Genomic DNA, 26,414 nt, shown 5'->3' on the forward strand with positions numbered 1-26,414 from the left:
AAGAAAAGTGCATGTGATCCTGTGCAGGCTGACAGGGCATTGACTTCACCTAACTTCCCTATTAACTAGCTTCCCCAATTTTTCAAAGCTTAGCTCCTGCAGAGCTTGTGTGACAAACTAAGGTCTTCATTTTTCTTCAAGGCCTTCTTTTAGATTATAAATCATAATTTTTCCACCATCAATCATAATCACATGGGGCTAGGAATACCCACACTTTGAGTATTGTTATCCTGTTAAAGTTCCCTATTCCTGTAAAGGTTCCCTGTTCTTGTCAAGGGTACTTACATAAGATAGATTTCCATAATGATACTGGGAACTCTTCTAATAACCCAACTAATCAGAAGGTATAAATGCACAGGTTAATGAATATAATATTCCTTAATTTGTGATCAATGTTCCTCATTTATTATGTTTCCCTTTCTGATGTTCCTCACTTATGCTCATAAAAATTCTCTGTAAGCTCATAACTAGGTCTTTGTACCTACTGAGATGGTCTTGGACACATTTTATTGGCAATTTGCTACCTATTGCTCATAAACTTATTTTCCTCATAAGTCTTTAGCTCAGCTTCTATTATTCATGAATTTCATTGATGGAAGATTGGATCAGATGACTACAAAGGTCCCTTCCAACTCTCAACTTTTGTGATGCTCTGATTCTGTGACTCTTGTCAAGTGCCTTTAGCCCCCAAAGAAGGAAAGACAAAGACAAGGTGTAATCTCAGCTTTTGCTCCCACCAAACTGAAGTGACTTCTCACTGCTACCTCCATCCTTTCCCTATAAAGGGTAGGAGAACATCTAAGGAACTTTTCCAAGAGGCTGGAGATAACTGTTTAATTGTCTTTATGGAGCCCAGCAGGTGTGTGAGGGGTGAGGAAATATTGTGAAGATTTCACAACTTTATGGAATTCCTGGTTTCTATAGGAGTATGAGTTAGTTTCCTTCTTGACCTCTGCATTCTGACAGCCATCTCACAAATTTGGACATTTAGCTAGAGTGCCACCAGCAATGTCCCAGAAGTACATGAGGACTAGGGACTTTGAGCACTGATTAAAGTTGGGACACTCTTGGGTTTCCAGCAGTGAAATATGAAGATCAAAGAAGTGTACCATCCAAGTCTCTGGTATTAATTACCCTGTGGGCATTTCATCTAATAGTAGTATTAACCATTCCTTTAACTTAAAATGGAGAGAGAGTAATCTTGGATAAACCTAGGAACAAAGTGGTTTGGGTTATAATCTTATTATCACTCATGTCTTATAGATTCAACAAACATTTATTAAGCACCTTTTATATAGAGAAATCAGTGCTAGTCATGTAGGATTACAAACAATTTGAAAATGAGTTGGCCCCTGTCCTCCAGGCATTTACATTATAAGGTAACTTGATATTGTGGACAGGATGGGAATATATTGGATATAAACAAAGATAAAAATAACCAAAGGTGGGAATGAGTGGGCCAAAAAAGGCCATGGCCTCTTTTTTTCTCCATAACTTCTCTGGGAAGATTTAGTGAATGGTCAAGTAGTTCATGGGGCAGGACATTAAGCTATAACTGCAATCTCTCTTGGTGGAAGGAGTACCTACATTGATTAAAAAAGGGGGGAGGGGATCATTCAAAGTAAGGAAGTATAAAAATTAATGAAGTTAATTGAGGCTAATTAACGATATGGGCAAGGCTGGGAATCTAGAAATTTAGTGCATAGTCCTGGCTCATATGACCCCTATAGTTTACCATCTCAGGCACTCTGTTTCTTTATCTGTAAAATGAGGATAGTAGAAATTACAGTTTTAAAATTCCTTGATTGTATTTCTTTTTCTCCTTCATTATTATTAATTTATTTATTTTTAGTTTTCAACATTCATTTCCACAAGATTTTGATTTCCAGATTTTCTCCCCATCTCTCCCTTCCCCCCTCACCCCAAAATGACATGCATTCTGATTACCCCTTCCCCCAGTCTGCCCTCCCTTTTCTTATCCCTTTCCTCTGCTGTTTTCCTATAGGGTAAGATAGATTTCTATACCCTATTGCCTGTATATCTTATTTTTAAGTTACACATAAAAACAATTTTTAATATTCTTTTTTTAAAACATTGAGTATCCAAATTCTCCCCCTTCTTTCCTCCACACCCACCCTCATTGAGAAAGCATGCAATTCAACACAGGTTATATATGTGTAGTTAGGCAAAACACTTCCATAATAGTCATGTTGTGAAAGACTAATTATATTTCCCTCCATCCTGTCCCACCCACATTTATTCTATTTTCTCCTTTGACCTCGTCCCTTTTCAAAAGTGTTTGCTTCTCACTACCCCTCCCCTAATCTACCCTCCCTTTTATCATCCCCCCTCCCCCTTATCCCTTTCCCCACTACTTTCCTATAGGGTAAGCTACCCAGTTCAGTGTGTATGTTATTCCCTCCTTAAGCAAAATCTGATGAGAGTAAGATTGACTCATTCCGTTTCATCTCCCCCCTCTTCTCCTCCATTGTAACAGCTTTTCCTTGCCTCTTTTATGTAAGATAATTAACCCCATTGTATGTCTCCTTTTCTCTTTCTCCCAATATATTCTCTCTCACCTCTTATTTTCAACTTTTTAGATATCATCCCTTCATATTGAACTCACCCTGCACTCTCTCTCTCCCTCTCTCTCTCTGTATACACACACACACACACACAAACATATATATATATATATATATATATATATATATATATATATATATATATATATATACACACACACACACACATATATATATTCCCTTCAACTACTCTAATACTGAGAAAGATCTCATGTGTTAAAAATATCATCTTTCCATGGAGAAATGTAACAGTTCAACTTTAATAAGTCCCTTATGATTTCTCTTTCCTCTTTACCTTTTCATGCTTCTCTTGATTCTTATATTTGAAAGTCAAATTTTCTATTCAGCTCTGCTCTTTTTATCAAAATGCTTGAAAGTTCTTTATTTCATTGAATATCCATTTTTTTCCCTGAAGTACTATACTCAATTTTGCTGGGTAGGTGATTCTAGCTCCTTTGCCCCTTGGAATATCATTTTCCAAGCCCTTTGATCCTTTAATGTATTAGCTGCTAGATTTTGTGTTATCCTGATTGTGTTTCCACAGTACTTCAATTGTTCCTTTCTGGTGTTTGCAATATTTTCTACTTAACCTGTGAACTCTGGAATTTGGCTACAATATTCCTAGGAGTTTTCCTTTTAGGATCTTTTTCAAGAGGAAATGGGTGGATTCTTTCTATTTCTATTTTACCCTCTGGTTCTGGAATATCAGGGCAGTTTTCCTTGATAATTTCTTGAAAGATGATAGCTAGGCTCTTTTTTGATCATGACTTTCAGGTAGTCCAGTCATTTTTAAATTCTCTCTGCTGGATCTATTTTCCAGGTCAGTGGTTTTTCTGATGAGATATTTCTCATTCTCTTTCATTTTTTCATTCTTTTGGTTCTGTTTTACAATTTCTTGATTGCTCAGAAAGTCATTAGCTTCCATTTGCTCCATTCCAATTTTGAAGGAATTATTTTCTTCATTGATCTTTTGGACCTTATTTTCCATTTGGCCAATTCTGTTTTTTAAGGCATTCTTCTCCTTATTGGCTTTTTAGACCTCTTTTGCTATTTGTATTAGTTTATTTTTTAAGGTGTTATTTTCTTCAATATTTTTCTGGGTATCCTTTTCTAGTTGTTGACCCATTTTTCATGGATATTCTCGTATCACTATAATTTCTCTTTCCAATTTTTCCTCTACTCTTCTTAATTGATTTTCAAAATCCTTTTTGAGTTCTTCCATGGCCTATGACCAATTCATATTTTTCCTGGAGACTTTGGATGTAGGAGCTGTGACTTTTTTATCTTCTTCTTGTCATATGTTTTGATCTTCTTTGTCACCAAAGTAAGATTCTATATTCTGAGTTTTTCCTGCTAATTTTCCCAGCCAATGTGAGCTCTTTGTAGATGTAGGATTCTGTTTCCTGAGTGGAGAGTGCTCTTTCCCAAGCTTCAGGGGTTTTACACAACTGTTTTAAAAGATACTTCTAGGCAACTGTAAATTTTCTGTTCTTCTAAGGTGGTATGATCAAAGGAGAGGTGTTTACTCTTTTCCCGGACTGTGCTCTGGTCTATAAGTGACCTTAAGGACTCTTTTATGCTTTAGAAGTGTGAGGAGGATTCCCTCTCCACAGCAACCACAACCTCTGCCACACCAGTGCTCTTCCTCACCCCAGGACTGCCATCCAGGACTGTGACCCAGATTCAAGCACAGCAAAGCAAGAGAATCCTGCCTCAGTGCCAGCAAAGAGATCCTTGCAATCCCTTCTCTGATCAGCTGCTTGATCCCCCCATCATCTGTGAGCCAGGAGCTCTAGAAGCAGCAGCTGCTACTGCTGCTGCTGCCACCACTGCCACTGCTACCACCTCCACTGCCATGAGGCTGGGGCTAGCTCTTCTTTCACCCAGGTTGGACAGAGTTTTCCCTGCTAAGTTGTCTTTGGCATTTGTTAGTTAGAAAGTCTGGAAACTGCCATAACTGCAGGTGATTCAGTCCCAAGAGGCCTGCTAGAGCACCGCCTGTTCTGGCGTGGCACACACTAGACTATGCTCCACCCCCAGCCCCGTGTGATAGACCTTTTTTGTCAACCGGAGATGAATAACACGTGGGACAAAATGAAGGAATTCTACCAGCATGTTCATCGTAGAGAGTGTAAAGGTTGTACCAGGGAGCTACTCAGGACAACCTTCTGCCTCATAAGGTTTTTGAGGGAAATCATCCTACTAATTCTGTTCTCTTCACAAAGCTCATTCCATTCATTCTTAGAGCCTTAATAGCAATATATGAGAATAAATCTTTTTTATGAGTGTCATCTGGGATGTCAGTAGTTATTATCAATGTGGAAAAAAACTGGGAAAACAACTGGCTAAGAAAATTGAAGCTGATTTGGACCCTGTTTAACTTATGACTTCTCATGATACTATCACCAATTCATTGATTAGCTTTATTAAGCAGCACCAGGTTTAAGTCATGAGACAGATCCTTGTGTCCACCTCTCAAGCTGTTTGTTGTGTTGTGATTTGATTAGTTTTTTAGTCATCAGTTTGTTTCTTCCTGCCCTCTTCTTTCCTCTCATTTTTTGAGGGAGAATCAGGAAGCAATAAAAAAGGTACTTTCTACTGTTAATTCACAACAGTTCCAGATCCACCTATCATCATTTAGGGAAGGGGGCTCCTTCCTCCCCTACCAGGAATACAAGTCCCATCTTACGAGACTGCTTAAGTCTGCTGTAGTTTTTTTTTTTAATTTTATTTTTTATTTTTCTATCCTCAATGTCTCATGCAAGTTGACTGTATCCATCCTTTGCCATGACAAAGGTATTTAGCCTTTCCACATTTTTCAGGACTAATACATAGAAAAAAAGATGGATGTCAAGAAAAAAATGGATTAGATAGATAGATAAACATAGTAGAGGAAGAGGTTTTAGATTCATCCAATGACTACCGATTTTTACGCTTCATGGGGAAAGAACTCCATGAGTTATATATCTAAAGACAACTCTTCTCCCACCAAATATCAGTTCCACAATAAACAAATATAGCTAAAGAAAAAAGTATATTTTTATCCAAACATAGAAAACAGAAGTCAGAGAAAGAAAACATATGTGACTATATACCAGATAATACCTAGAGTAATTGAGCAAGATAACTTAGCTCAGCCAAGAGCTAAAATCCCAGGGGGCAGAGCCAAAATGATGGCATGAAAGCCATGACTCCCCAGAGCTCTCCCATAAATTCTGTCCGATCCCTCTAAGAAGTAAATTTGAATAAATTTTGAGGAGATAGAAACCACTGGGAGATAGAGTGTGGTGGATTTCCAGCACAGAATAGGCTGGGAAGGTTAACAGGAAGGATCTGTTGCTCACAGCTCAGAGATTGCAGAGTATGTGGGCTCCACCAGCACAGTCATGGCCATAGCAGAGTAGAAGCAGCCCGGCCCTGGTGAACTCAATTACCAGTAGCAGTAGTGATCCCCAAATCTCTCAGCGCAGGACAGGGGTCTCTCAGAACTGAGTGAGAAAGAAGTGCAGGGACTGCAGCAGCAGCAGCAACTACTCTTAGAGATATCAGCCCACAGACAAGTCACATGCTTGAACTTCCAGGAGCCATGATGGCAGTAAAGTAAGTGTTCTAAATTCCCCCCTTCTTAACCTTGAAAAACCTAGAGAATATTGGTCCAGGAAAAATCCTGGAATAATGGATCCTAGGAATACAGCAATCTTTTAGCATGGAAGGCTAGGGAGATCAAAGGGAAGGGTCCCTCATGTGGTAGCTAAAGGGGTCCAGGCCAGGACCAGAGTCATTCCAGCCAGCCCTACCTCAGCAGACCAGCAAGAGATCCTGAGCCCCAGGGGGATGGAGCTGGCAAGCACCAATACCAGGTCCCCAGGCGAGCCCCTGTACAGCTAGGGAATTGGCAGACACCAGCACCAGAGTCCACCAGTGACTGAGCATATCCAGCCCTAGGGGAAGAGGTGACTTCCAGCAGCCAGATCACCATTCCCCCATCCCTCATGCTGTTAGCTTCTGTGTAACCCCAGGGAAACTCAGAAAGACCTGGCCTTGGCACACACCAGCTAGCTCCAGCTCAACACCAGGTGAGCAACAATATATATATATATTTAGCTGACAGAACCAGAAGCTGCAGAACACAAAGCCAGTAACTAGGACCCTAGCTCCCACCACAAGAGGTGTGAGACAGAGCCACCTGTGCCCCAGAGGCAGAGATCCACTTTAAGAGACAGGAAAAAGGCAACCACTATGAATAAGAAGCAGACTAGAAAAGTAAAGACCATTGAATTCTACTATAGGGACAGGAAAGATCAAAATGTGAATTCAGAATATGACAGCCTTGACACTATACCCACATCTGAAACCTCAAAAGGGAATATGAACTGGTCTCAAGCCCAAAAAGAATTCTTGGAAGAGCTCAAGAAGGAATTTAAGAGATAGTATCCCAGTTCTCACCCAAGGGAAAATGCCTCAAAATTTTAGTGTAGCAAGATGGAAAAAGGGACATCAAAGTTCTATGTGTGCACTTCATTCTAGATTATTTCCCTTTCATGAACCTAAAGAAAAGTTGGAATCCCAAGCCTTCCCTCTCAACTGTTGAAGGGAGGCTAACCCAGATCACTCTTTTTTTTCTCTGCTTTCACCAACTCTACTTGTCTCTTACAGAGTAGAGAAGCAAAGAATAATGAATTTACACTAAGGAGGAAAGAGTACCATGCAAGGGTTATACTAAAATTCTACTATTAGATGGGATGACAAAGACTATCTTCAAATTAAAGCAAGGATCTCTTCTATACAATCCTTCACGTGTGGCTAACTCATCTCAGTTTAACACTTTCAATGATGTTGTAATCTTGAGAAAATAGTTTCTCCATTTTAGGTTTGACTTTGTTCATTTATGAAATAAGTGTAAATAATCTCTTAAGTCTCTCCTAGTGCTAAACTCTATGATCTTAAATACACAATGAAAAACAATAAAGAAATTTTGGCAAAGTGAGCCATTACTAAGGAAGAAGAAAAAAATGAAATAAAATTGACCAAAGGATGGTCACAGGAATGGAGAGCTCTAGTGCAGATATGGCTAAAGGGAGCAGGCCCTTACCTTTCACACAAGGCACCAGGGTGCCGTAGGAAAACTCTAGATAGATTTTCTGAGAGAGGCTATTTTTTTCTTTTTTTGGTCTTTCCCCGGTGTAAGCAGTCCCAATGCTACATTAAACTAACAACCAAATATCTGAGGAACTACAGGTAGAGCTTTTGGTGTGCCAGGCAGGCAGGAGGGATGAGGTAATGAGGTATATGATGAGCAGATATGGACACATCAAAGAAAGAAAAAAAAAACTATGAATAGAATGCATGCATTATTTTTGCCATCTCTTTGTTTAACCAGTCTCTTTAACCCTAATCTTGGAACTCCACCCTTACATCTGGGGTCAAGAAGGACATTGTTCAGAACTGTTATCTGTGAGATGTTCACAAATTTTATACCCACAGATTTCTTTGCTAAGAATCCCCACCTTCTACAAAAATTATGTGCTGTGTGTGGTGGTTATTGATCATTATAGGTAAACGGCTGGGCATGCTGCTTGTGGGAGTCCCCTTCAATCAGGCTCGTGTACCTTTCTGGAACTGGCACAGAATAAAGGGTCATTCGTTGGTTTTTAAAATACTGTGTCTATTTCCCTTCTCCTGGCCTTTGCATTTCGAGGTGAAGTGGTTGGAGAACTGTGCTCAGGGTCAGAAAATTCTGGGTTCAGGTCCTATCTCTGATACAAACTTGCTAGGTGACTACTATGAAATCATCTTATCTCTCTGTGCTCTTGGGAAATCAATATTTCCAAAACAAAACTCATTATCTTTTCCCCTAATGTAAGCCTTCCCCTACCCCACCCAGCCCCAATCCCTATTACTGGAGAAGACAATACCAGTCTCTCACTCAGTCAACCTAAGATATTCTGAATTCCTTACTATCTCTCATCCCTGACATTGAATGTGTCTCCATAGCCTGTCAATTTCACCATTACAACATCTTCCAAAATATGCCCTTTTTACCTCTAACATTATCATTACTTTACAGTGACATAATTGTGATAGACTGCTGGCAGGCCTTCCTGCTTCAAGTCTCTCCCCAATCCAATCCATCCTCCTTTCATCCACTAAAGTGATTTTTCTAAATCTCCAGTTTAGGAAACTTGTTAGCCCTTTACTCAATAAACCCCAGTGGCCCTATTTTCTCCAGGATCAAATACAAATTGCTCTATTAGGCATTCAAATCCCTTTATAACTTTGCCCCCTCCTATATTTCTAATCTTATACCTTGTTCCCTGAAATATACTTTTAGTTCCAGTGACATTGACCTCCTGGTTCTCCCATAAAAATGACATTTTATGTCTTGGCTCTGGGCATTTTCTCTGGCTGTCTCTCATGCCTGGAACACTTTCCTTCCACACATAATTTTATGTGGTCTTCCCCTAGTAGACTGTAAACTCTTTGAGGTCAGGGACTGTCTTTTGCCTCTTTGTATCCCCAATGTTTATCACAGTGCCTAACACATAGTTTCATTAATGTTTACAACCACAGAACAACAGTTCCTCATATTAAGCTTTATTGATCCATGGCATTCTCCAATTATAAGTTCTATCTTAGATAACCCACAGTTTTTCATCTTTTTGCTTTTATTTGGCATCCTATGTCTTTCCCCCAACCTCTAGGTGTCCTCTCCTCTTCTACTCTTATTGAGCCCTGATTATAGAGATTAAGATAAATATTGACAAGAGGAATCCTATGCAGACTAAGGCAGAGGTATATTCTTCTTATAGATATATTCTGAGCATTCTGCCTAGAGGAAAGTCAGGTTAAGAATGAGATTAGTAGGATTGGAATAATATTCAGTGTTTCTGGTGAATTCTCATCTTCTAGAGGCCTTCAAGGAAACAATATCTTCTATTTGTTTTCTATTCTGTTGTTTCTCAAAATGGGGATTTAAGGGCTTCTGTATCTTTGTTGAAGAGTTCCGTACAAGTAATTAAATTAGAGCTCTGCATCCCAAACAACAATTTAATGGAGATGAGCATGGTGACCTTTTCTGATCCCATAGCTTCCCTGCTTATAAAGCTCTATTACATTTAGGATAAAATATAGAAAATCCTCTGGTAATTGAGGATCTGAAAAATCTGGCTTCCACTAACCTTTCCAGGATTTCATTTTCCTCAGGTAATTTTATAGGCCAAGTAATCTGGTTTATCTACTATTTCTCACAAAGAATACTGAGTCTCTCATCTGCATGCCTTTGCATGCATCAGACCTGGAGACACACTCCTCCACCTCTGCTTCTTAGAATCCTTAGCTTCCTTCAAAACTCAGCTCAAGTATTATCTCTTACATGAGGACTTTTCTGAGCAACTGATACTCTTATTGGCTGGGCTAGTCTATCATCTTACCTCTTCCTGCCCCCTACCAAAGCTGATCACCTCCCCCATTTTTCCTTTGAATGTGCTTTGTATTTATTTCCTATTTTAAATCCCAGGCCCTGATATTCCATTGGTATAGGAAACCCCTGGTGAGAAAACTCTCTCAGCTGTTGTAAACAAATAAGTAAGAAGTAAAAGTTTTCTTTTCTTTTTGAAGGATCATTGTAGAGAACCATTATTGACCTAAATATAAGGTCATAATTGAGCCCAGTGTAGATAATAGTGAGCAACAAATTAAGAGGTGGTTATCTAAATTCCTGTGCCTGGAAAAGGCTATGTTTATTGAAGATAAAGAAGAATCTCTGTCCTAGATAGCAAATAATGAAATATACTTTGTTCCCATGTAGAGCCACAAGCCTGCAGATTTGGGATGTTGTATGTGAGGTATTTCCTGGGATTTACTTGTTTTGTTGTTATTAGGTCATGAGTGGGCAAGGAGTTATGTGCAGAAATGCTTGTAGTAAAAAACCAAAACTAATTAAAACTTTTTTTCTTTTTTAAAATAAAAGTAAGAGGAGGGAGAGAGAGTTTGTTTGGCCTTCATAGAGCCAGGAATCATTCCTTAAACCAAGAGGATTGATCTATCCAATCCTAAGCAAAATGGACCACAGGGATTGTCATCTTTTCCTTGTTAAGACAGAGGAAGGAAACATATTGTTCTTATGATGTAAGGGAATAGAATATTTCCTTCAGTACAAGCATCCTCTGGAACTATAGCTGGGTTAACCCTAGAATTTTTATGTGGGAGAAGAGTGGGCTGGACTTTTTCAATAGTCATGAAAACAATCCCACCCTGACCTCTTCAGAGCAAAAAAAAAAAAGAAAAGAAAAGAAAAGAAAATCTCATCTATCAAGAGATTGGACCAAAGGACATGAACTTTCTGATACTTATTAAGGAGATATTTCTCCTTTCTGGAATACTCCCTCTTTGGGTGCTAGTGACTAAATAATGCAGAGGTCCTAGATCACAGGAAAGATGGAACAGAGAACAAATGTACTGAGCAGAAATAATAGTTGTACCATGTTGGGTCTTTCTTTGGCCTGGGGGCCTAGCTGTCAGAGTTTGAGATGTCCAGTGGGCAATACTGCGAGCACCACAAAGGATTCTGGTTTTACTGTGTGCAGACGTATCAAGTATATAGCAGCTAGTGAGAGGTTCTCTTGGTTAGCCATGAAGCTGTCCAGTAGAGATGCTGGAAACTTTACCATCTGTGATTAGGACTGGAAGCCTCCACTAAGCAGTGCAGGTCATGGATGATGCATCCTCTAGGACAACAGGCAGTACCTCTGAACTTTTGTTTGTGATGATTTGATTCTGGAGGGCATCTTTATAGTTTCTCGTAAGTCCTGTGTATCTAGAGGGACTGCCAGACATTAAGGGAGCCCCATTTTGGGTCCATTCACTTTCTGTTCATCCAAAAGTATAAATATGGAGAAAGATCCTCTAAATCTTCTTCTCTTTCTAACTCAAGGACCTTAGGGATCATCTTTCCTAATCACTTCAACACATTAGGTCTCTTAGAACCAGAGATGTTTAGAACAGCTAATAAGTAATGAAGTGGGGATTGAAACACAAAGAATCCTATGAAGAGAATGGGATAGACTATAGACTATGAAGATGAAGAGATCCAGACAGGCCTCATATATGAGGTCACATTTGAGCTGAATTTTGAAGGAAGTTTGGAATTGTAAGGGACAGCGATAAAGGAGGGAGTACCAGGCATGGGAGATCGCATATGCAAAGGCAAGCAGATGGGAGATGGAATGTCAGCATGAGGAACAGTAAATAAGACAAGTTGGCCAGCCTATAGATTACCTGAGGAGAATGAAGTATAATAGACCTGGAAAGGTAGGCTGAAACCAAAATATTAAGAGCTTTAAATACCAAAAGATTTTATATTTTATTTAAGATGCAATTAGAACTTGTTAAGTAGGGGAGTGATGGAGTTAGAAGGTGCACTATCCTCATCATCATTAAATGGCTGTTTGGAATGCTGACCTCTAATTTAATGACCTTTATGACACTCTTCTACAAATGATGCAGAAGTTCCAACCCCAATTTTGAGAAACAAGAGAATAAAAAACAATTCAAAACTACCATTTTGTTCAAGATCCCTAGAAGAAGAAGAGAGCTCACAAGAATAACTGAATACTATTCTGATACTACCACTCCCATTATTAGCCTAACTCCCAACCATGCAGAAGGCTCAACACTCCTATGAAGATGTTATCCTCTTTCTAAGATTCCACAGAATATTTATTATTTTTCTATTATTTGGAGCTTAACTTAGGAAAAAACGTTCAACTGATTTACTATGTTCCATTTTTATTACTTGAGATTGGGTTTGAGCCCATCCCTTCCATAGCTTAAAGAATTTGAACTCCCCAATTCCTTTAACTCTTGCTCAGGGCTAATGGTCCTTTACTGAGATGCATAAAATCTGTCCCACCTACTTCCATCCAATCTCCAACACTTTTATTACACTTTTTCTACCTAAAGACATCTCTTTGCTCTGTTTTTTTTCATTATCAATAATAGTGGTAGATAGTGAGAGTGGAGCAAGGCATTTATAGACTTTTGATGTATTCACCATCTTTGGTTTATCAGTCATTGGAAGTTCTGAACTTCTACTGCAACACATGAAATCAAGCAAATAAGAAGCTATGTTCCAGGCCTGCTGCTAGATTTTATGGATACAAAGACAAAAATAAAACAGAGACCATATGTTCAAGGAGCTTAAAGAAACCTTAAGACTCTTATCTTAAAGTTATTTAAAGTTTATTTTTAATCTTAAGGAATAACAGGATTTATACCTTAAAGAGGCCTTCATTTTATAGGTGAGAAAACTGAGACCCAGGGCCAATAATTAATTTTCCTGAAACCACATAGTAAATATCAGAGCCAGAATTCAAACACATATTTTCTGATTCAAATCCAGTTCTCTTGCCCTAACTTACTACATAACATCCAATTTCCAATCCAATACTTGTACGCTGTGAAGAACAACCTAATCTGCCATAAAAATGCAGTCAGTGATAAAATTACATTATAAATAATTCTTCTCCCTCTTGAACCTTGATATTTGCCTCCTGGACTGCCCAGTCCTATTTCTGATTGGTAATGCCAGTGATACAAGCTTGGGAAGGTATAAGATGTTAGGGCAGGCAGAATACCAGAGGAGGAGGATTGGAGTATATGCATATATAAGAGAGAAATTATGGGAGTGATTTGGAGTAAGATCATAAAAGGCACAAAATTAAATAGACATTGACAAAGAGAGACTTGTCAGAAAAGAGAAAAGATGCATTTCCTCCTTTTTCTTTGCAAAAGTGCTAGATAGAGAGAGGACATTCACAGACCATCAAACTCAATTCAAGTTTTTTTCTCATCTCATTTTTTGGTCTTATTCCTTGTAATGAAGGCTGGCTTTCTGTAGAAGGGAGTGGAGAATATATTTGGTAGTGAAAGTGGTTACAAACTAATGATAGCAATAAAATATTTTAAGTTTTAAAAGGAGAGAAAATGACTGACCAAGAGAAAGAGGTTGAGAGACAAAAATAGAAACTGAAAAAGAAAAGAGAAATAGACTAAGAGAAACAAGAGAAAAGATAAAACAATGAGCTACAGACACAGACAGTAAGAGCCAGGGGTAGAGACAAGAAAAGACGCAAAGCATTCAGACTAAGAGGGATACACACCAAAAGAGGAAACAAAGAAGACAAAAAAGAGACAGGATTCAAATTTTAGTTATAAAGGACAGAAACATAAAGAAGCTAAAGAAAGAGGAAATGTGACTATAAGGGTGACTTTGAAGGCGAATATGCAAAAGATTTTTATGTGGACTCAAGATGTTAGACAAAGAGTGAAAAAGGTACACAAGATTAGAAGAGAGAGAGAGAGAGAGAGAGAGAGAGAGAGAGAGAGAGAGAGAGAGAGAGAGAGAGAGAGAGAGAGAGAGAGATAGATAGATACAGATATACAGAGACAGAGAGAGACAGAGAGACAGAGAGAGGAGAGAGGGATCTTTTTGGAGATACTTGTGCTTTAAAAGAGAATTCCTGAAGGGGGGACTCAATCTATTAATTCAGCCCCTCTTATGTTCCTGAGGGTCTTGGAGTTGTCTGTGGTACTGAGAGATGTCACTTGACTGAAGTCACCCAGAAGTTTGAGTCAAAAGAAATACTTGAACCCAGAACTTCCTGACCCTAAGGCCAGTTCTCTATCCACTATACCACAGCTGTAATTATATTTCAGACCAAATGTGAAGGCCAAGAGAAGGGACATATTATGAGACATAGAATTTTTAAAACCAATAAATGACCTTCATTCTGTCTCAGTTCCAGAAAGGTCTGCAAGCCTGAACAGAGGAGCTGCCAGAAGCTGAATGCCCGGTACTTTAACCTATTCACACACAGCACAATGCTAATATTTTCAGAAGATAAAGTTTTGGCCAAAGGAATCTGTGGATGTAAAAGTTGTGGCCATCTCACAGATAAGGAATTCTGAATATTGTCCAAATAGGATAACTAAGCTTGATACCAGGTGTAAGGGTAGAATTCCAAGTTTTATATCAAAGAGAATGATCAAAGAGAGATTGAAGATTGGAAAGATAATGCATGCATTCTGTTCCTAATGTATTTTGTTCTCTCTTTGATGTATCCAGATATGATCACCATATACCCTAGTTCCTTAATCCTCTTGCTTGTCTGGAATAAAGTCTTACCTCCAGCTCTCCAGATGGTGGACTGTTTGTATAATATTTTATTGGAGCTGCCTAGAGCTGGGCAAAGAAACAGAAAAACAGAATCCCTTTTTGAACCTCCAACTGGAGTCTTCCTAGAGCCTCTGGAGACTTGTCTGAAAGATAGGGGCCAGCTCCTTTTGCCCATATCTCTACTAGAACCTTTCCTTTCTTCAATCCTTGTCAATATTATTTCACTTATTCTTCCACCTTGATATTGAGCCACTTCAGCAAAAAAAATCCTAATTTTTTGGGATCAATTTCAGACTAAAGAGATTATTTGCTAAAAGCTTGTTTGAATTCCAGTGTCACTCTTAGCTCAAAGGGCCAATTGTGTAGGATTCTCTCCTCATTGATGGTGATCCATTATTCAATGCTCTACCCCTGTGTGAGGGGTAAGTGGTCTTGATGAGAGCTGGAAAGAAGAGCGATTTGGTTCCTTCTAGTTTCCAGAGTTGAGCAAGAAAACTCAGGATTCCAACTTCTCTTCAAGTTCCTGAAATGAGAAAGAATTCAAGAAACTGTCATGCAAAACTTTGATTATATCCCTATTTCCAGCTTACTGCAGTAGAGATTTAGGGGAATTTCCCCTTATTTGAGATCTGACTCTCTCTCTCTCTCTCTCTCTCTCTCTCTCTCTCTCTCTCTATTAAACTCTTATCTCACTCCTTAAGGGGAGGCTCATTTACTCTGGGTATTGTCTATTATACTCATATGGTTGGTTGTTGTCCTTTGTGCACAAAGAGGACAAAAAGACATCCTACGTTGGAGTAAAGGTGCAATGTGTCTGATTGGTTCATCAGAGCAATATGAGTTTGGGAAGCTCTACCACAGGTCAGGCAGAAACAGTACATCTGTTTAAATCAGTCATTTCAGTCATACCTAATTCTTTGTGCCTATTTGGATTTTTTTGGCAAAGATCCTGAAGTGGCTTGGCATTTTCTTCTCCACTTCATTTTACAGATGAAGAAATTGAGGCAAATAGGGTTAAAGTGACTTGCCAAGGTTCACACAGCTGGTATGTTTCTGAAGCTAGATTTCAATTCACATCTTCTTGACTCCAGGCCCAGTGCTCCATCCACTGTGACACCTAACTAGCTATCCATATGAACAATTGGAGTGGATATGTCTCTAAATTTACACATCTCTCCTTTCTTTTGAGCTACTCTAATTCTCCTTAGCTAACAGAGCACAGGATTTGCTTTGATATGGGCATCCCATGCAGGCTGGTCCTGTTCTAGTGTCTCTCATGTCTTACAATCGATTCCAAAAATTTTCAGCAAGATCTTGAGAGTGTTGGGGTAGCTAGGTGGTGCAGTGAGTAGAGCACCGGCCCTGGAGTCAGGAGGACCTGACTTCAAATGTGGACTCAGACACTTGACACATGTACCAGCTGTGTGACCTTGGGCAAGTCACTTAACCCCAATTGCCCTGCCCCACCCAAAAAAAGATCTTGAGAGTGTTCTTGCATTGCTACTGACCTCTGTGTGAGCATTTTCCTTTTATGAGTTCTTTGTTAAATCATCTTTTAGGCAAACACACATTTTCCATTCAAAAAATGTTGCCAACACATTGGAGTTGCAATCTCTGCAGAAGAGTTTGAGTGCTTGGCAATTCTGTTTGAGAAAAGATGTCGGTGTCCAGTATTTTATCTTGCCAGGTGACTTTCAGAACCTGATACCCTGCCGAGGTTTCACAGGCCTACAGCAATGAAGTTAGTACAAGGGCTCTGTAGGCTTTCAGTTTAGTCTCATCATATATGTGTACATCACTGGAAAGTATTCTGCCAAGATAATTGAACTCATCAACAGCATTAAAAATTTCTCCATTCGTTGTAACCTGTGGTTTTACCTATGGATGGTGTGGTGCTGGCCTGTGGAGAATCTTTTTTTGATGTTAATTATGAGGCCAAAATTAGCATAAGTAGCAGAGAATCAATCAAAACTCTGTTGTATCTCAGCCTCAGAGGCTGAATGGTGTGCACAATCATCTGCAAACAAAAAGTTGTACACCAACTTCCTCCACTTTAGTCCTGGCTTATAGCCTTTTCAAGTTCATTTTACTGTTAGTCTACGATCTGACCTCGATGCCATTTTGTCCTTGTTGCAAGCATCCAACAAGATTGCTGAAAACATCATGCTAAAAAGTGAGTCATGACCTTTTTACGCCTCTGGCCTAAGAGAAGGGGAAATGCCTGCATTTGTTCTATCTGCCTATGTTAGCATGTTTATTCATTTACCTAAGAAGGCCTGGTAGGAATATTAATAACACCTATATAGAAAGCTTAATATTGACAAAGCATTTTGTTTACATTATATCCTTTGATTTTCACAATCCTTAGCTGCTCACTTAGTAATGCAACATGGCAGCAAGAACACATCCCTGCTTTACTCTACTTTTGCATGAAATGCATGAAAAATATTATCCATTATCCAGAAGCCATGCAAGCATACCATCATGGAACTGGCATACAACACTGATACACTGATGAACTCCTCTAGGCAAATAAATTTATGCAGACAGATGAAGAATGGGCTCCTCATTGCTGGTCTTTAAGAACATGGCTACAAGATGACTTGTAAGATTCATTGTATAGGGAATTCTTTTTCAGGTGTGTGTGGGACTCAATCTACATTGAAGATGCTTTGAACTCTGAAATTCTGTGATTCAGTGTTGACCAGCATCACCACATCATTACTGGGTATGTAGGTATAATGAAAGGAAGAAGAGGAGAGATCTGATGTGGAGCACAGGATTCATTTCTGAGAAAGACTGAAGGAGTCTGGCTCTTGGAATGATTTTGGCTATGGTAACTATGAAAGCTTTATTGCCCTATGAAGACCTCTTTGAAAACAAGGCAACCAGAATATACAATCCTATCCCACGCCCTAAATTCTGAAATGTCTGGTGTCCACTGTATCATCATGTTCACTAACTTGAAATGATCCCAAGGAGGGTACAAGGATGAAGTCAGTAAGGAAGAGCATCGTCACAACCTTTTATACCTCTTTGTTCTAAGTGAAAGGGAAAAACATTTGTTCTGTCTGCCCATCCTGGCATAAATATTTACCTAAGAAGACCTAGTAGGAATATTAATAACATCTAGAGAGAAGACAATGTTCACAAAGCAGTTTGTTTACATTATATTCTTTGATTTTCACAATCTTTACCCTCCCAGTTGGTAAAACAAATATTGTTAGCTCCATCTTGTAAATGAGTGGACTGACTTTCTGAGAGTTGAGGTAACTTCTCCATATTGGATAACACAGTGTCTGAACTGGATACATATCCAGGTCTCTTCTTTCTGAGTCCAATTTATTTTTCCATTACACATTTCACTAAGTACAGAGAACTGGCATAAACCATCTCTTGGCAAGAATTAGGATGGAAAATTGCCTTTTCCCTGGATAGAGGCCTTGACATTCAGGTCCCCAGAATATTGTCAAGGTAAGGATTCTTTGTTTTCACTGAAGATGTATAAAATTTTTAGTACTAGCATATGTATGTAAGATGACCAAATCCAGGCTTTTGGATAATCATAGGATAATGGCAGGCTTTAGGGATTCCTCATTGCCTAGAGAATAAAGTACAATCTCCAGACTCTGCCATTTAAGACTTGCCACTACTGGACTGCAACCTATCTTTTCAAGCTACTCTCAATTATTCCCTTTCATTTCTTTACATACCAGCTGTACTGGAGTAGTCTCCATCACTTCTTCTTGTCCTGACCACTCTCATCTCTGTGCCTTTTTCCAGAGGATCTACTATGCTGATTTAACTGATCCTTGATATTTCACGGAATCATTAGCTTCCATTGCCCAATTCTAAGTTTTAAGGAATTGTTTTCTTCAGTTAGCTTTTATACCTCCTTTTCCATTCAGCCAATTCTACTTTTTAAGGAGTTGTTTCCTTCAGTGTACTTTTTTCCATTTTGTCAATTGCATTTTAAAAGAATTGTTCATTCTTTTTCTACCTCCTTTATTTGACTTTTAAAATGCTTCTTGAGCTCTTCCAAGAAGGCTTTTTGGGCTTGAGACTAGTTTATATTCCCCTTGAGGTTTCAAATGTCAGTGTACTGACAATGCTGTCCTCGCCTGAATTTGTGTTTTGGTTTTCCCTGTTGCCATGATACCTCTCTGTGGTCATTGTTTTTCTTTGTTCCTTTTTGCTCATGTTTGCCTTTTTTCTGGCTTTTAAAGTTGATCTCTTCTTCTGTGGTACAGGGGCACTATCCCAGGTTTCTTGTCCTGGAGACTGGGGACCTGATTACTGGTTTGCTGAGGTGGGGCTTGCTGCTGGTTTGCTGTCATGCCTCCTGTCCTGTATTGGTCTACTTTAGCTACAGAAAGAGGGACCTTTCCCTTAATCCCAAACTACCAGACAGATGCACTTCATCTCTCTGCTGGTGGCATGTAATGTTAATGGAATAAGAAGATCTTCCCTGTCCATTAATAGGCCTATGTGACCACATGTGTTCAATCATGGATATCTTGCTGCTTTTAACTCTGGCCCAGTTATGATACATCCTGAGTCACATAGAGCCCACTGGGGAAGAAATTGCCTGAGGAGGAGCTTTCTTAGGGGGAAGCTTGCTTATGAGGAGGCTTGCTTATAGAAAGGCTTCCACACCTTTTGGTACTAAGCTAATTAGGCATTGAGTGATGCCTTCTGGCTCTGAGCCTATTAGCCAAAAGTGTATATATATTCTGAGATGAGATTCTGCTTTGGCGGTTCCCTCATGAGACCTTCTGATTCCCTGGACAGGACTCTGAATAACCATTTGTTTGGAGCCTCCAAATACTCTGATGTTGGTGCTCCCCCCACCTGGTTGGTATATATAGGTGGTTATATTACTTTGTCCAGACGGTTGGAGTCCTGTCTGTTGATCTTTGTGCTAATTTCTCTGCTTGTATTTTCTGCACATCCCAGGTGCTGACCTTTCCCCTGAACTAGTGAATGATATATCTGTAATTAAAGTAAGATTGTTGACCCTTTTAAAAATTGTCTTTCCTTTAGAAAAGTGGACCAAAGAACCTGTGCTAGCAGGCCATCTTAGATGTACTAGGGTGTTTGCCGTTACACTCCGCTATTTCTGGATTTTTCCTAGGGCAATATTCTCTCTATTTTTCAAGGTCAATAAGGGAAGGTGAGAGTGACTTACTGCTCACTCTGCCATTTTGGCTCCCAGAAGTTGAAATAGATGACTTTCACACATTCCCTCTGTGGGCAGATAGCTCTAGGAGCAGCCACTGCTGCTACCACTGCTCCTTTCATTGCTGCTACCAGTGCAGTCACTCCCAAGGCCTGCTCCTGGTTTCAATCTATTACACTTGTAATGGATTCTGCCCCACTTTTTCCTTAATCCTCACCCAGAACCTCCCCTCCCCAACACTACCACACACTTACATATGTTAAATTCCTTCTTTTCCATCAAAATTAAATCAGAAGTCACTTCTTCCATGAAGCCTTTCTTGACTTACATACAAGACCTACCATCCCCCGACCTTCAGAAGTAAGCGATGCTTTTCATATTTATGATAGCACTTGAGATAAGAGTAAATAGGAAATACAAATTACTCATATCATAGTAATTTGTGTATGTGACTTTCCTCCTTGTAGACTATAAGCTTCTTGAAAGCAGGGTATTTGTCTAAATTTTATAATCTCAAAAGGAAAGCATAGGTTTGACATAGTTGAAACTTAATAAATGTCTGTTCATTGGAAAGGATTTTCTTTTTTTTTTTACATTGTTTTTTAGGGTCTCTGTCCAGAGGCCCATTTTTTCCCTTTTGCATATTTGTTTTTTTTTCTTTTTTTTCTTTTTATTAATTAATTTAATTTTAGTATTAAACATTCAGCTCCATAAGATTTTGAGTTCCAAATGTTATCCCCATCTCTCCCCTACCCCCACCCTAAGACTGCATGGATTCTGATTACCCTTTCCCCCAATTTACCCTCCCTTCTATCACTCCCCCCCCATTGCCTGTACATCTTATTTCTCAGTTCCATGTAAAAACAATTTTTAACATTTGTTATTAGAACTTTGAATTCTATATCCTCTCCCTTCCTCCCTCCCCACTCACCCTTATTGAGAAGGCAAGTAATTTGATATAGGTCGTACATGTGTAGACATGTAAAACACTTCCATAACAGTCATGTTGTGAAAGACTACCTATATTTCCCTCCATCCTATTCTGCCCCCCCCATTTATTCTGTTCTCCCCTTTTACCGTCTCCCTCCTCAAAAGTGTTTTCTTTTGATTACTCCATCCCCCTATCTGCCCTCCCTTCTATCTTCCCCCCTCTTTTATCCTCTTCCCTCCTACCTTCCTGTAGGGTAAGGTAGATTTTCATACCCAATAGAGTGTATGTTTTTCCCTTCTTACACCAAATCTGATGAAAGTAAGATTCACTCATTCCCTCTCACCTCCCCTTCTTCCCCTACATTGTAAAAACTTTTTCTTGCCTCTTTTATGAGAGATAATTGACCCTATTCTACCTCTCCCTTTCTCCTTCTTTCAGTATATTCCTCTCTTACCTCTTAATTTTATTTTTTAGATATCATCCCTTCATATTCAACTTACCCTCAGCCCTTACCCTAATATTGAGAAAGGTCTCAGAAGTTACAAATATCATCTTTCCATGTAGGAACATAAACAGTTCAACTTTAATAAGTCCCCTTATGATTTCTCTTTTCCTGTTTATCTTTTCATTCTTCTCTTGATTCTCATATTTGAAAGTCAAATTTTCTATTCAGTTCTGATCTTTTCCTCAAAATGCTTGAAAATCCTCTATTTCATTGAATTTCCATTTTTTCCCTTGAAGGATTATACTAAGTTTTGCTGGGTAGGTGATTCTTGATTGTAATCCTAGCTCCTTTGACCTCTGGAATATCTGATAGCCCTCTGATCCTTTAATGTAGAAGCTGCTAAGTCTTGTGTTATTCTGATTATGTTTCCATGATACTTGAATTGTTTCTTTCTGGCTGCTTGCAATATTTTCACCTTGACCTGGGAACTCTGGAATTTGACTATAATATTATTTGCAGTCTTTTTTTGGGATATCTTTCAGGAGGTGAAAGGTGGATTCTTTCAATTCCTATTTTGCCCTCTGATTCTAGAATATCAGGGCAGTTTTTCTTGATAGTTTCTTGAAAGATGATGTCTAGGCTCTTTTTTTGATCATGATTTTCAGGTAGTCTAATAATTTTAAAATTCTCTCTCCTGGATCAATTTTCCAGGTCATTTGTTTTTCCAATGAGATATTTCACATTGTTTACTCTTTTTAATTCTTTTGGTTTTGTTTTATAATTTCTTGATTTCTCATAAAGTTATTAGCTTCCATTTGCTCCACTCTAATTTATAAGGAATTATTTTCTTCAGTGAGCTTTGGGACCTTCTTTTCCATTTGGCCAATTCTGCTTTTTAAGGAATTCTTCTCCTCATTGGCTTTTTGAAATTTCTTTTGCCATTTGGGTTAGTCTGTTTTCCATGGTTTTATTTTCCTCAGCATTTTTGGGTCTCCTTTAGCAAGCTGTGGACTTATTTTTTATGAGTTTCTTGCATCACTATCATTTCTCTTCCCAATTTTCTTCTGCTTCTCTGACTTGATTTGTGAAATCCTTTTTGAGCTCATCCCATGGCCTGTAACCAACTCATATTTTTCTTGGAGACTTTAGACGTAGGAACTTTGGCTTTGTTGTCTTCCTCTGGTTGTATGTTTTGATCTTCCTTGTCACCAAAGTAAGATTCTATAGTCTGAGGTGTTTTTTTCTGTTTGTTCTTTTTTTTCCCCAGCCAATTACTTTACTTTTTAATTCTCTGTTAAAGTTGGACTCTGCTTCCATTGTGGAAGGTGTACTGTTCCCCCAAACTTCAGGGGTTTGTGCAGCTATTTTCAGAGATACTTCCAGGGACCTGTAAATTTTCATTTCTTCTAAAGTGGTATGATCAAAGGAGAGGTGTTTGAAGCCTTGAAAAATCTGATTTCAGCTAGTAGTGGCCAGGGGCAATGAGAGATTAAAAAGTTCATTAGTGTGTCAGAGATGGGATTTGAACTCAGACTTCCCTGACTCCAGGGCATGACCTTTACCTGGGATGCCAGCCTGTATCTGTTACAGTCTTAGACCAAAAACAAGTTTGTATTTATTTATAGGTGTAAATGTTGTCTGTACAAGGAGATAAAATGAAAGCTCCTTCAAGGCAGAAAGAAGGTGCAGAGTCAGGAGAGGGAGTATTCGTTATGAGAAGTAGCAAAAAGACCATGTCCCTGAACATGCGCAGCTGAGTATATGAAGGATAGGAAAGTATAAGAAAACTAGGCAGGTAGAAAGGGACCAGGTTGTGGAGGGCTTAACAGCAAATATGATGCCTTTCTTTTTGATCCAGTAGGTAATAGGGAATGACTGGAATTTACTGAGTAGGGAAATGACATGCTTAAACCTGTGTTTTGAAAGATCACTGTGGCAGAAAGACTAAATGTGACTATGATGGCGACCATGAAAGTGAATATGCAAAAGATTTGTTTGTAGGCTTAAGGTCATTTCAAAAGATGAGCAGGGAGAGAGGGAGAGGGAGAAAGAGACAGAGACAGAGAAAGAGACAGAGAGAGACAGAGAGAGAGAGAGAGAGAGAGAGAGAGAGACAGAGAGACAGAGAGACAGAGAGAGAGAGAGAGAGAGAGAGAGAGAGAGAGAGACAGAGAGACAGAGAGACAGAGAGAGAGAGAGAGAGAGAGACAGAGAGACAGAGAGAGACAGAGAGACAGAGAGAGAGAATCTTTTTGGAGATAACTGTCTTTTCAATGATATAGAGAATTCTTGGTGAGGAAATTATCTTTACTAATGGTCAGCTCCTGATTTGGACTTGAAGGGTTTAGAGAGTTTCCTGGAGCACTGTGAGATAAGTGGCTTATCCAAAAATTTGAGTCAGAAATAGCATTTGAACTCAGAATTTCCAGAACCTGAGGCCAGCTCTTTATCCCTTCCAGCAGCCACAACTATATTTCAGATTAAATGTCAAGGCCAGGAGAAAGGAAATAGTGCAAAATGCAGAATTTTTAAAATCAAATGACTCCCTTTTCTGTGCCAGTTTGAAAACGTGCCAGCTTGATCAGAGGAGCTGCCATAAACAGGATGTCCAGTCCTCTATTGCGCTGCACCATTAACCTCCACACAAAGCACAATGCAAATATTTTGAGAAGGTGGCATCTTGGCAAAAGAAAAAAAATGTGGATATAAAACTTGAGGGCATCCCACAAATAGGAAAGTTCTGAAGATTGTCCTTCTGTGCCAAAAAGGCTAAATAAGCTGAACCTCAGGAGAAAGGTTGGAGTTGCAAGTTGTATATTCTAGAAACGGATCAAACATGGAGATGGGAGGTTGCAAGATAATGCACATGTCTGTTCATAATATCTTTTGTTCTCTCTTTGACATATCCAGATCTAGGCATCATATACCTTAACACATAACCCTCTCTGTTTATCTGGTACATTTATAGCCCCTTCTCCAGCTCCCCAGATATTGGGTTATATGTCTAAGGATTTTCTAGGGCTGCCAGGTTCAGGGCAGAGAGACAAAGAGGTATGATCCCTTTCAGAACCTCCATTGTAAGTCTCCCTGGGGCACCCTGGAAACTTTTCTGAAGGAGAGTAACTGGTTTCCTTGTCCATGTTGCTAATGGAGCTCTTTTTCCCCTTGATCGTTGTCTTATCAACTCGATTTCATTTCTTCTTTCAGCACTGTGATGGGCCACTTCTTCTGTAGAAATTCCTCTTTTTTCTATTTCAGAACCAGAAGATTACAGCTAAGAGAGGCATTAGGCTCTCTTATTTATTAAAAGCTTGTGATTTGGGGGCAGCAAGGTAGCACAGTGAGTCAAGCACCAGCCCTGAAGTCAGGAGGACCGGAGTCCAAATACAGCCTCAGACACTTAAAACACTTACTAGCTGTGTGACCTTGGGCAAGTCACTTAACCCCAATTGCCCTGCATTCCCCCTCCAATAAATGAATGAATAAATAAATAAATAAAATATTTTTTAAAAAGCTTGTGATTTTGCAGACATAGAAACTGAGACAAAGAAAGAGGAAAAATTTGCACAAAGCTACATGATTATTGGAAGTGTTAGACTCAAACTAGATGGAAAGGATTTTATAGAAGGGAACCTTCCTTTTTTTTTAGACGATGTCCTCTGTCATCATTTCAAGTAGTGATATTCCAGTGTCACCCTTAGCTCAAAGGGCCAATTGTATGGGATTCTCTCCTTGCTGGTAGAGATTTCCTATTCAATGCTTTCTACTGTGTGAGGGGTAAGAGGTCTTGGTGAGAGCTGGAAAGAAAGTGATCTGACTCCTACTGGTTTCCAGAGCTGAGTAAGAAGACTCATGATTCCAGCTTCTCTTGAGGTTTAGGGAAAGAGAAATAGAAGCTGAGAAGCTGATATTTAAAACTTTGATGATGTTCCTATTGCTAGTTTTGAAAGTTATGATGACTCAGTGGTCCATTATTCCCAGACCTGCTTGTCACTTAGTGGAGAAAGTGTCACTTAGTCTGCAGCTTTCTATTCTCTGATAGTTGTCATGTAGAAAAATCACCCCCTACCTATTTGTACCTGGAAATTGTCACATACCACTCCCTTGGGAAGGAATGAGATGCAAGGGCCCAACCTCTTTTGCTGATGTGTCCTCATCTGTTTTTGTTATTTATCTAATTACAAAAGTTATCAGTAAAAGCTGGACCTATCTTCAAGACATTACTGACCTCTAGTAATCAGCCCATCAATGTGTTGGTGTTGAAAGGAAAATTCTTCATTTAGGCTTTTCACTCTGGTTAATGAGGCAAAACTCAGACCAAACAGAATTTAAGTTTATTATAAGTTTGTCAAGGTACCAATACATTGAAGGGCTGGTCACTGGAAATCAGCAATGGTTTCGAGGTGTGGCCAGGGAACCAGGGCTCTTCAGTCCTTGGGCAGAAGAAAGGTGGAATTGGTGGCCAGGGACATATGAAAGTAATATTCAGCAGCTAGGGGCCTAGATGCTTGAATTTCAGAGGTAGAGGTCTGGGGACCAGGACTCCTGGGTCCTTAGAGGGAGGAAAGGCAGACAGGGTGGTCTACTTGCTGGGAATGGGACAGAGGCAACTTTGGGGTCTATTGTTCTTAGAATAGGGATTTTGAGTAGTGGAAGGCCCATGGGCCTAAATCTCTGGGGTGGTGGGTATCTGTGCACTTAGCTCAGCTGGAGCAAACAATGAATGAACAGCAAAATCTCAGCCAGGCAGAATTGTGTCAGCTCTCGGGGGAGCTGGTACCTATAATTACACAAAGATCAACAGGTCTCCAGCAGCATAGTAATCCACTACCAATTACTGGGCAGAGGAAAGTGGGAGAGAATCAGAATTTATTAAGCTCCTAGTAGTGCCAGGCACATCACTAAGTGCTTTACACATAATATCTCATTTGACCCATTCTCACCACTCTGTCATCTCTGTCCATAATATCCCAACCCCCTGAATTCCTGGGAGCACTCTGCAGCTCAAAGCATTATGTTCCCTAGCTAACCTGCAGCCCAGCCTCAAGTTCAATACCTCAAGCTGTCCGGGGGAATTTAGAAAGCTGGGACCCTAGCAC

This window comes from Trichosurus vulpecula, chromosome 3 (assembly GCF_011100635.1).
Source record: "Trichosurus vulpecula isolate mTriVul1 chromosome 3, mTriVul1.pri, whole genome shotgun sequence".
NCBI classification, from domain to species: domain Eukaryota; kingdom Metazoa; phylum Chordata; class Mammalia; order Diprotodontia; family Phalangeridae; genus Trichosurus; species Trichosurus vulpecula.